Source organism: Amblyomma maculatum, chromosome 6 (assembly GCF_055883805.1).
Source record: "Amblyomma maculatum isolate TAMU_Amacu chromosome 6, ASM5588380v1, whole genome shotgun sequence".
Taxonomy (NCBI): Eukaryota; Metazoa; Arthropoda; class Arachnida; order Ixodida; family Ixodidae; genus Amblyomma; species Amblyomma maculatum.
Genome location: NC_139349.1, coordinates 67,060,717 through 67,071,530, shown reverse-complemented (window position 1 = coordinate 67,071,530; position 10,814 = coordinate 67,060,717).

Sequence of the window (10,814 nt, the reverse complement as noted above, 5' to 3'; positions counted from 1 at the left end):
GAACCGGAGGAATCCATGTGTGTCGTCTCCTACAGTGTGAAGTTATGTTTCCCGTTTCCCGCGCCACCGCAGAATTTCACTTTATTGCAATGTGATGTCTAAGCTGTAATGTTGGAACTACAGAATAAGAAAGGAAATTTGATGCATGGCGGCCGCATGCATTAAATTCTGCAAATAATGTACTCTACCACTCCTTTCTGTTGTGCCTACCGGCCTTGAAAGTATGTACAATAAATAAATAAATAAATAAATAAATAAATAAATAAATAAATAAATAAATAGAACACTATGTGAAAAGCTAGCGCGCTATTCGCAAGGACACCATTGGAAAGTCAACCTTTCAGGCGTGTCTATACGGCTTCACAAGGCAAATTCATCTAAACACTTTAAAAATAGAAACTGGAAACGACAGAGCATGCTTTGTCAGACTTTTATTGCATAAAAAATACTTCTCCAGGTCTCAGCCTCTACGCGTAGCTGTGGCCGGTAGCCGCGGTGACCTTTAGAGCCGCTGCAGATGGGCTCCCAGCTCAAGTCGTCGCGTTGCCGCGGCCGGTAACCACGGTGCGCCGCAGATAGCTAGCGCACGCTAACGCGTGCTCGCTTTGCCGGAGCAGTCGCTATGTCACCTGATAAACAGAAAGAGATCCTTTGCCGACTTGCAGCAGCCAGAAAACTACAGCTGGCCCAAGAGACAGGTGAAGAACGGAAACTGCGGCGTGCTAAACGACGCGCTCAAGACGCTGCTAGGCGTGCGTGCCGGCCATCATCTCTCGAAACCGAATCGTCGACATCCGGTGACGATTCCGAATGGAATGACATGATGCTTTAAACAGCGAAGAATCTGTGTCCACGTGTTCACTCAGCAGTAAAGAATACAGGAATGCAACTAAAAGGAAAATAAAGAAAAAGAAGAGAAAAAAGAAGAAAGAGAAGAGAAAGAAAAGAAAGAGCAGAAAGAGAAGCTATGTCGGCTTTGCTTACGCAACATACCAGGTTTAACTAAAGCTAAACCCCAGCAATCTTTTTTTCAGCGCGATTGCCAGCATTTCATGAACGGTCGCCTACATTGGCGCTCTGTTTAACGAGAATATATGTCGCTGTCAGCCTTCTATGAGTGTTTTTATACAGTTCGCGTTCCCCATTCGGGCACCCAAATATTTGCGGCGGCTTAATTATGCCGCTCCTTTGAAGTGACGTTTCATGCTGTCACAATCTGTTCTAGAATACTCATGGTTCCTCTTCACCAAGAGACGACATCGCAGGCGCACTGTGAAACCAGGGAGCTGCTTTGAAATCTTCCGCTTACATGTATTCCTACAGGCATTCACCTAGATACTTCTCACACTCAGTCAATGGCGGCGTCGATGAGACCACCCCTCCGTTTTTTGTTTTATTCTGTAAATACAGTGCTAGCCTACAGAGTTCAACGTAACAAGGGTACATCACCTGTGAGGAACACCGTAGCAGGGCTCCGGAAGTTTCGACCACCTGAGCTTCTTTAAAAGGCACAGTACACAGGTGCTGTGCCTTTCCTCATAATCAAAAACTTGCCGCTCTGGTCAGGAACAGGAACAAACCTGTATCCACGGTGTCACTAGCCGAGCATCTGGCCACTGGGCAAGAGCGGCAGATAGAGCTTAACGGTGATGGCAGGAATGAGGCCGCTACTCGTCCGGTGGTCCACTGCAGTAGGCATATGCAATTCTTTCTATCCGATGTTGAAGGATTTGCACATTATGGTCATAAATAAGAGTTGAATGATTAGTGAGGTTCTCATGTTTGCTGCCTTTAAAGTGTACAGATTTTTATGTTATTTCAGCAAAATATTTTTTGATTAATAATGCTTGTTTTTCTAGTGAACATCTTTTCATTAATAAGACACCAAAATGCATTCTGAGATTTGTCTTATCGCAGGACATGTATTTACAGCAGTATTATTACGCCATAAATTGACGTATTAAGTATTGCTGAAGTCTTTTTTTTTTTTTTCAGTGGTAGATTAGATCATGTGCGATAGGCTCCCTCTCGCCCTCTATCCTAGAATAGCAGTCTGAGAGCTGATCCTTCTACTTTCGCACACTATCCTGTGGTTTTTGTTTGTGCCTTTTATGGCAGCAAATGGTGAGTCATTTCTGCAGAATAATCAACATATCAATATAGTCAGCCACACTGTATATGTCCCAGAACAGTGCTAATTCCTTCAATCGTAGACTGGTAAAGGGAGCAGCTGTACGAGCCGCATAACGCAGAGCAGTGTGATCGAATACAGCGCTACTTCAATATGCATAAATTTTCATCAAACTATGGAAGCCTAGCTCAAAGAGATCAAAATATAGCATTCAAATCTAGTATTAATCTGTTAATACTAATGCTTTCTGTAATCACAGCCATAAAAAAAAAAAAGTCACAACTTAGGTGGAGGCACCAAAGAATCACCAGGCGTTAACACTCGAGGGAACTATTGGCACATACAAGACAAGCTGCGTGAGATGGAGACCGAGTTTGTCCTCAGAAGAATAAAATGCTTCTTTGTTTCTCCAGCTTATTACTTCTGACTTGGAGAAGGCTGCAACCTACGCCGCCCAGAAAACAATTCCGGACGCTCCGAGAGCTGTGTTACGACCTCCTTCTTCACTCAGCCAAGGACAGGGATATCCGGTTTCTGCAGCGGCCATACAGGCGTGCCTTCGGCGCAGATGACTAATGCTCAGGTATTCCATATCTCTGTCTCTCAACATTCGATACTTTCGAATATCAGAATCGCAACGGCAGCTCAGGGTTAGGACTCTCGACTGCTTATCCCGAGGACGCGGCATACATGCCTGCGACGCGAGACGCTTTTCGAGGGAGAGAAAAGCAAGGCGCCCGTGTGCCCCGTAATCGAGGTGCTTTAAATATACGGAGTCCTCTGCTACGGCATCCCTCATAGCCTGGGCTGCTTTGAAACGTTAAGACACAATAAACAAAAAAAAATAACTTAGAATATCCGCTCTCGGTACAAGGCATTGCAGTGTCTGTTGGTGACAGTCAACCCGTCCGTGTACAGAGTCGATCACAATTGTCTAGTGCGCTCAACAAGTACGCTACGGGGCAAGTTAAGGGTAATGTTACCACAGCTTCTTTGTTTCAAGCAATGTGGGTGCATCTGGGCAGGCTCACATTCATTCGCTGTTTACTTTGTGTGGTTTCTTTTGCAGGGTTTTGACGTCACTAAGCGCCTCAGGCTATTAGAGAATTCGTAGTGTAGGACTCCGAATATGTCGACCACTTGGGGTTCTTAATATGCAGTGACAGCACACAACACACGGACGCCACTTCGTGTCGCCTCCGTCGAAACGCAGCCGCCGGCGGTCGGGGTCGAACCCGGGTACTCCGGCAATGTAGTCGCACATCTTAATCACTGTACCACAATGGTGGTACAGTGGTTATAGATCCGCTGTTGCGTTAGGGCACGAGTATTATCACTAAAGGTCAGTACCTGCTGTTTTATTTATTTTTACTTCTTCTGCAAAGCACCGCTCGAGCGCTGTAAAGAAGTGTTTTCGGCTCTGACTTGTTTTTCTGCTTTGTGGTAGCTCATACTAGCTGAATATTAAATTTATTTGATAGTGCAGATAATTTTCTTCGAGTTCTGAATACCAAAATGTCACATTATTGCTGCTATGTTTTCCCCACACCTGCACCTTTTTTTTCCAAGCGCTTGAGCCCTCGTCGTGAATGAGGGCCAGAATGGCTTCAGGAGTTGAGCCCTGGTGGTTGTGGGCATGTCTTGACGCAAGTATTTATTTCTTATGGAGTTGAATTAAGATTCCATAACATATACATGTAGATAACCCGAAAGTTTTAATTTCCTTCAAAGGGCTACATGCATGCGAAAGTATTTTTAGGAGTTATCTGGTTAGGCGTGGTCACCGCAGACAGGCGTTTTTGTTTTCGAAAAAAAAAAAAAACGACACGGACGAGGTATCTTTACGGATCAGGAACTGCACACTCAAATGCTAGGATAAGTAATGGTTAAAATATTGGGTCGTCACTAAATATATATCGTCATTCGGTCGTCAGGCTGCTGAGATAGTGATCAACAGATAGAGATCAACAGATCAACAGTGTGAACAGATAGGGACCGAATTGTTTTTGGAGCATAAAGTTTTTTCAGGACAAAAAGGGATCACCTTTGATAAATGAGTTCAGTTTTGTACGCCTTGACCCATGATCAGATAGAAAAACGCCCGGTGTTAAACTAATTTCAAACCTCTGTCAGGACCCTTCTAAGTGATAAGAAAAATGTGCACTAAAGCCACTATATCACTGACGTATATGTACCACCTGCGAGACAAGCGGCAGAAGGGAAAATTCACACAGGTAACTCTGATATGTATACAGCTTCGGTAAGATTTAATTCCATAAATATGTGTACATTACATTACGTGCAACACAAAATGCAAGTGAAGTTCTAATGTTCACAGAAGATTACTCACACACGTCAGGTTATGCAAGGAAATACTAAACAGCCTCTATCTTACGCCTGTTCCTTTATGCCCATTCCCTAACACGATGCCACATGGATGAGAGATCAAGTCGTTAACACTAAGCTATGCTTACTGAGCCTTCTCAGATCCACAAAGATAAGCTTCAGCAGTTGATAAACGAAATGAAAACGACGGTGAAGGAAGCAAAATATGCATTCATTAGTTATTTCAACTCACGCAACAAAATTGCCCGAAGATGTTATGGCAATTCTTTAAATGAAATGGTAAGGATGATCTATCTATTCCGCTGCATGAGCATGATGGAACTGAAGTTTGCGATAATAAAGCAAACTGTTTCAATTCCTTCTTTAGTTCTGTGTTTCCGGCCAATCTCTATTCCAATGACACTGCCCGGCTTGACGCATTCTGGATCAGCCAATGAATAATCTTCTTTTTAACAATCGTGGGATACTTATACTGCTAAAAGAATTTAAAACTTCAAAAGCCACGGGACCTGACGGATTGTCAAACGCGTTGCTTTTGTTTTCTGCAATTCTCTTACGAAATATCTATCTTCTTTTTCAAGAATCACCTGAAGAAAGTGATTTGCCTAATGATGGGAAAATGGCGCAGGTTGTGTCCATTCAGAAATCGGGGCCAAACAATCTGGTCTAAAATTGTCGCCCAGTATCCTTCACAAGTGCCGCTTGAACACGTATACTTCGTACCTATATTGTGCATCACGTTAATAAGGTTTCTTGGTAAATAATAATCAACATGGCTTTCGCACTGGATTTTCATGTGTCACTCAGTTAACCAAACTGGTACACGACATTGCTTATTTTTTAGATAAATGGGCTTCTGTTGTCTGCCTCGATTTTATGAAAGCTTTTGACGTTATACCGCACAATGTATTACAAATATTATCGTTGTATAACACTAAATGCAAAGTAATAGCATGGATAAAAGCGTACTTTTATTTAAGAAAACAAAGGGTGGCGGTTAATGATGAAATCTCGGAAGAAGTTGCTCTCACCTCAGGTGTCCTGTAAGGGTCTGTTTTAGGACCACATTGATTTGCAATTTTTATGAAGAACATTGTCGCTGGTATATCGTCTACTTCGAGACTATTTGCTGATGATTTTGTTTTATACCGAACTCTTCCTAATCCTGCTGACCGTGTCAACCTACAATGTGACCTTGACAAAACCGTTGACTGGAGTGATAAATGGGGCAAGACGATTAATCTCCAGTAAAGCGCCAATCTGTGTTTTACGAAAAAAAGGTCGCCTTTTAATGTTGTTTATAGTATTAATTGAGCACATTTGTTGTCTGTCACTGCATACAAAAATATTGATATTTAACTTGTAAGCTGTGTTGGCATAGGCACATTAATAAATAACTGTGAAATCAGGTCGTATTTTAGATTTCCCACGCATGAATGCCAAGTCTTTTCCTTTAAATATTAAAGAATCGTTATACAAAACTAATGTAGGGCATATACTAGATTACGCCTGTATAGTATGGGACCCTAAAACTAAAAAAATGATACTGATAAATTAAATAAAGCCCAGAACCTAGCTGTCCGCCTTTTTTTTATGCAATTAGAAGCCCGAATTTGAGACTGTCAGCCACGCAGAAATCAATAACAGGGGTTTCACTACAGAAACGCAGACACATACTTAAGCCGACATTTTTCCATAACATATTTCATTCTAATATAGGTACTGAGCGCAACTATTATTCATCGACTATTACTATGTATCGGCAAGAAAGGACCACACCTACAAATTAAAAAAAAAGTAAACTGCCGGACAGACTCACTAAAAATGTAATTTTTTGCAAAAACAATATTTTAGTGAAATAAGCTGCCCCAAAAAGTCGTTTCATCAAATTTTACTTAAGTGTTTCAGACTTCTGCAATACATGTAGTTGGGTTTGCCTGTAGGGAATTATGCTGCAGCATACTTTTTATGTCATGTTCGTTTTCCTGCCAGCATGTAGCACTGTTCATATTGTAATTCCCCCCTCTCTCCACTTATGCGAAAAGGCGCTGTGGGTAATGTGATTAAATCTAAAAATAAAAAAGTGTAAGGTTTCAGCAAGTGTTACTTTCTGGGTTCGCAAATAAATGCCATTATAATGATTCTTTTTTTTTTTAATACACAGTATCGAGCGCCCAAAGGTGGAGAATGTAACCCTGAGACCCGGAGATTTTATTCCGCCTAGGCCATTTTTATCGGCAAGCTCCTCTCTTCAATCTGTGACATGGGACGCAATGACTCTTTAATGTCTTCCGAATCACGTGCTACACACCCTTTCACCACTCAAAGACCTACCGCAATTTGGAAATGTGCTCACAGAGAGTTGCATCTGTCGCCAATTTTGAGCACTAAAAGGGGCTGAGCAGTTTAAAAAGCTTACTAACGCAATCGTAATAAGCAATTACAGTCCTGTATCTTCTCAGCTAATCCCAGTTATCTTGCACCTGGGAAGGAACAAAGTTGACATTCTCTCTTCACATATATTTTCATTGCATTCTGAACGAGAGTACCCTGTAGCTGTCTTCCAATTTGACCTCTAGCATGCTGCAGACCTCTTTTCCCGTGCGTGTGTTAAGGTTGAAGAACCGGCAGCCAAACATCAACAAAGCTAGAGTTCTGGATGACACTGTTTACAAGGGTATTGCCGATATTCTTTATAAAAACATATGCAACAATCGATGGAGGACGCAACGCAGCACCAAAAGGTCTACTCTGCTCCGACTGGAAGGACAGGTTTCTTATATATGACAATTAGTTCGGTAGGAGTGCCGATAAGCGGCCGCTGGCAAACATCCTCGCCAAGACTCAAGAGTGCCCTTCCAAGAAGTGATGCATACCTTCTGGCCAACTACTTCGACATTAAGTCAATACAGAGATTTAGCATAGCGAATGCATGCTGCCATGGACGGGTACCAGTCTAACGGATGCCTTTGGCGCATGTGCGCTGGCAAGGGTGTAGCAAGAGTTGGCCACGGCGCGTGCGCTGTCAGCTTTCGGTACACCGGTATACACCTGCGCTAGTACTTCTATACCAGGCTAAATGTTTATCATCGGGATGCCTGTCATTCTAGTTGTCCTAGTGGAATTAGTGACTTTTCATTTGGTGATAGGTGGAATCTTCTCATTTGGTGGTCCTCAACAGTTTTCGAGTTGGCGTGTCTGATCTTCGATCCAGCAGAATTTGTTTGAGGATTTTTGCTAAGGGGCAGAGGTGTAATAAAAAAGGAGGCCACTACAAAACAGTCTCAAAGAGGATACATTATTACTTCTATATGGGCTTCACTCTATCGCCATTAAAAAATAAACTCTGGTGTGATGCTGGCTGGCTGACTCCTCAGTGGAAGAAACGTGCTTTCTTTCCGCATTTATAGCGTGCATCGAGGCATCCCACTTTGCCGACGCTACAAAGTGGGAGGCTACGTACCGGTGTGGCCACTGTTTTATAACGTTTTCTGTCGTATCCTAAGATGCTCGTAATGTGTTTAGTCATCTGCGCATTACTTTAAGACATATCTCACGCATCCCAACATTTCCGCACATATTTCTCGTGTTTTTTTCACACCGTTACTGATGTACTTCTTTTTAGACGATAGACACATGTTTTAGATTGAGGATCATTGCGTCTTACACCAACAGTAATAAAACACGGATGATTACCCTACTCGGCAATGCACAATTTGTGCTCAGCTACTTACACCGCATAAAACCTGGCATCTTTCTCGTCAGCGGAATGAGCCATGCACTCGTTTTGTCATCGGTACAATCCTACAGCCAGAGCGTTTCAGGCAGAGCAGCTTCACGTAGCGGCCAGTGTGAGAAATTTTATAAAGAACAGCGAGATTCCAACATGAATTGTTGAATGGAATAGAATGGGATAGTCACCTCTGAAACGGTGTGGAGGCACTTGCCACGATGATCTTGCCTTAAACTTCCGTATATTTATTTTGTTGTTACAAACCGGTCCATAAATTCACAGTCTTCGTAATATATCTATTCTTATATTCTAAACTCACGACATCTTCCGGTTGATAAGCGACTGCTAGTGGCTAAATAGATAAATTTTATGAACAGGAATAAAAGCGCATTAAACGCACTTTATCTCGATGGTTTTGGGGCGCAGTGTATTAGCTTTGCGTTTTGGAATGCGAAAAGCGGTCATGGTTATCCTCTTACTTTTGTCTATCTTTTTTTTTTTGCTTACTTTACCGGATATATTACTGACCATGCAACCAATCTAGAAAGCACTTAACATTCTCTTTCAAGACCAAGACGCGATAGCCTTAAGTGGTCCCTCGGGAGCCCTACGCTGCCTTTCACCGAACTGTCCCTGGACGTCTATGTTACACATCAACGTAGAAGGTTGCCCAAGGACGAGCAGAATCTTGTTCCGCAAGTTAGTCTTAGCAACTTGCTATTGGAAGACCACCCGGGCAGCCTATAGACCAGACTTTTTAGCCGCTCCCTGCCGCGGCCATTTTCTGTCGACTAGCGCGCCGCCTCGCGGGCGTTTCCTTGTTGACTGCGGGGCCGCGGTATCGCCGCTGTGGTGCCGCTAGGAAACATCGCCAAAAAATATTTGCACCGCACAGTTGTGGTGGAGCAAGTTTATTTGCATTGCCATGGAGTTAAAATCGACTTTCGACTAGTTTTTTTTTTATGGATTTAGTTTTACGTTTCCGTCAACTGGTGCTCACCACAATGCTGCGCTAATAATGCCGTTTCGGTCCCTTACTGACAATAAAACGTTTGTGAACAACTGCAAACATTACTATTGCGTATGACTCGGATATAATTTCACTTCCAATGCGGTCTTTACTTCTTTTTATTCCTGGAACTTTATAGCGCTTATCAATCCTTTACGCCTGCATGTTAAGCATAATGCATATTTTATATCCTGCACGTGCCGGTGCGGACAAAAGTAAATGGAGCACGTTTTTTTCTTCAACCATTTTACACGCGTTGCATAATTGAAACTGGCAGTCTTGGTATATGACATCCGGTAGTGGACGAGTGCCCTTTTTTGGGGCAATATTGTTTTCTTATCTTCAGTGCAGAAGGTGTGATTTAATTTGAACGGAAAAGCATACTACGTTACTTTTCCTGCACCAGCAAATTCTCGTACATGCCAAAGGAACAGTAGCAAAGAAATGCTTGGAGTAATACAACTCAGTTTTCATATGGTATGTGAACTTAAGCATCCAAAAGTAGCATCGGTTGAGATACGCCCTTGTGCAGTGCTCCGGAAATTTATCGACTGCCTGAGGTTATTTAACGTATGCTGACATCGCAGACCACAAAGGCACCCTTTAGCTTCGTCTTCATTGAAGCGCGGCCAACATTTCTATAATCGAACCTATGTCTTCAAATCAGCTGTCAAGAGCCCTAACCACAAAGCCACTGCTGGAGGGCACAATACCTGTTCGTTATTTGTATCAAGCCTTGAACAGATATTTACACAGCAGCCAGCTCTCCCGAGTTTTGCAGCGACAAGACAAGTATACTTAATTTGGAACCTATCGGTGTGTGCTAAACCACTGCTTAGCCGTTTGGGCCAGGTCATAAGTATAATGAAATCATGTTGCGTCCGAAGTAGATACTGACAGAAAAAAAGCTACTCTGTTCAACAGTTTTACATGTCGAATTCTCTTTGAAATAAGGAAATAACAATTGGGAGTCCTAGATTCGTAGATTGTCGTAGATTCCCTTAAAGGAAAAACGAAAGCCAAAAACGAACTACTGTTGGGCGAAAAAACACGTTTCGCCTAGCGCGAGGCTCGTCGATCCAGTTAAATCTGACACCATGGCATCAGGTTCAACAATCTACATCCTAGTGCGCAAATTCAAAAGATAATAACAGGCATCTGGATTTCTCACATGTAAAGGGACCCTCCCCCCATAAAAAAAAAAAAAAAAACGCAACTGCTGCGCGTAAATGGTGATGTATAGTTTATAACCTGCATGGTAGACTACATTCGTATATTACGTCACCGAGGAAACAGCGCGCTTCAAATCGCTGTAGTACTCTCGAACGGGGACAGATGTGAGTAGCGATGGACAGCTCACACCTAGATGCATAGGTGGTAGAGCGCGTTAATGACAGAATTGAAGAACGCTCGCTCACACGTATTCAACGCGGGGCGCCCGCAACGACCCCCAGTCCCCTGGTCGTGCTCGCCCGTCAGATGACGCCTGTTGTCGAGAGTAGGAGCGCGCTAGCAGCCTGCGTGTGAGGGTAAAAAACTCTGGTCAATACCGGGAACACGTCAATCGTTAAGGGGCCCCCGATCAAAACGCGACC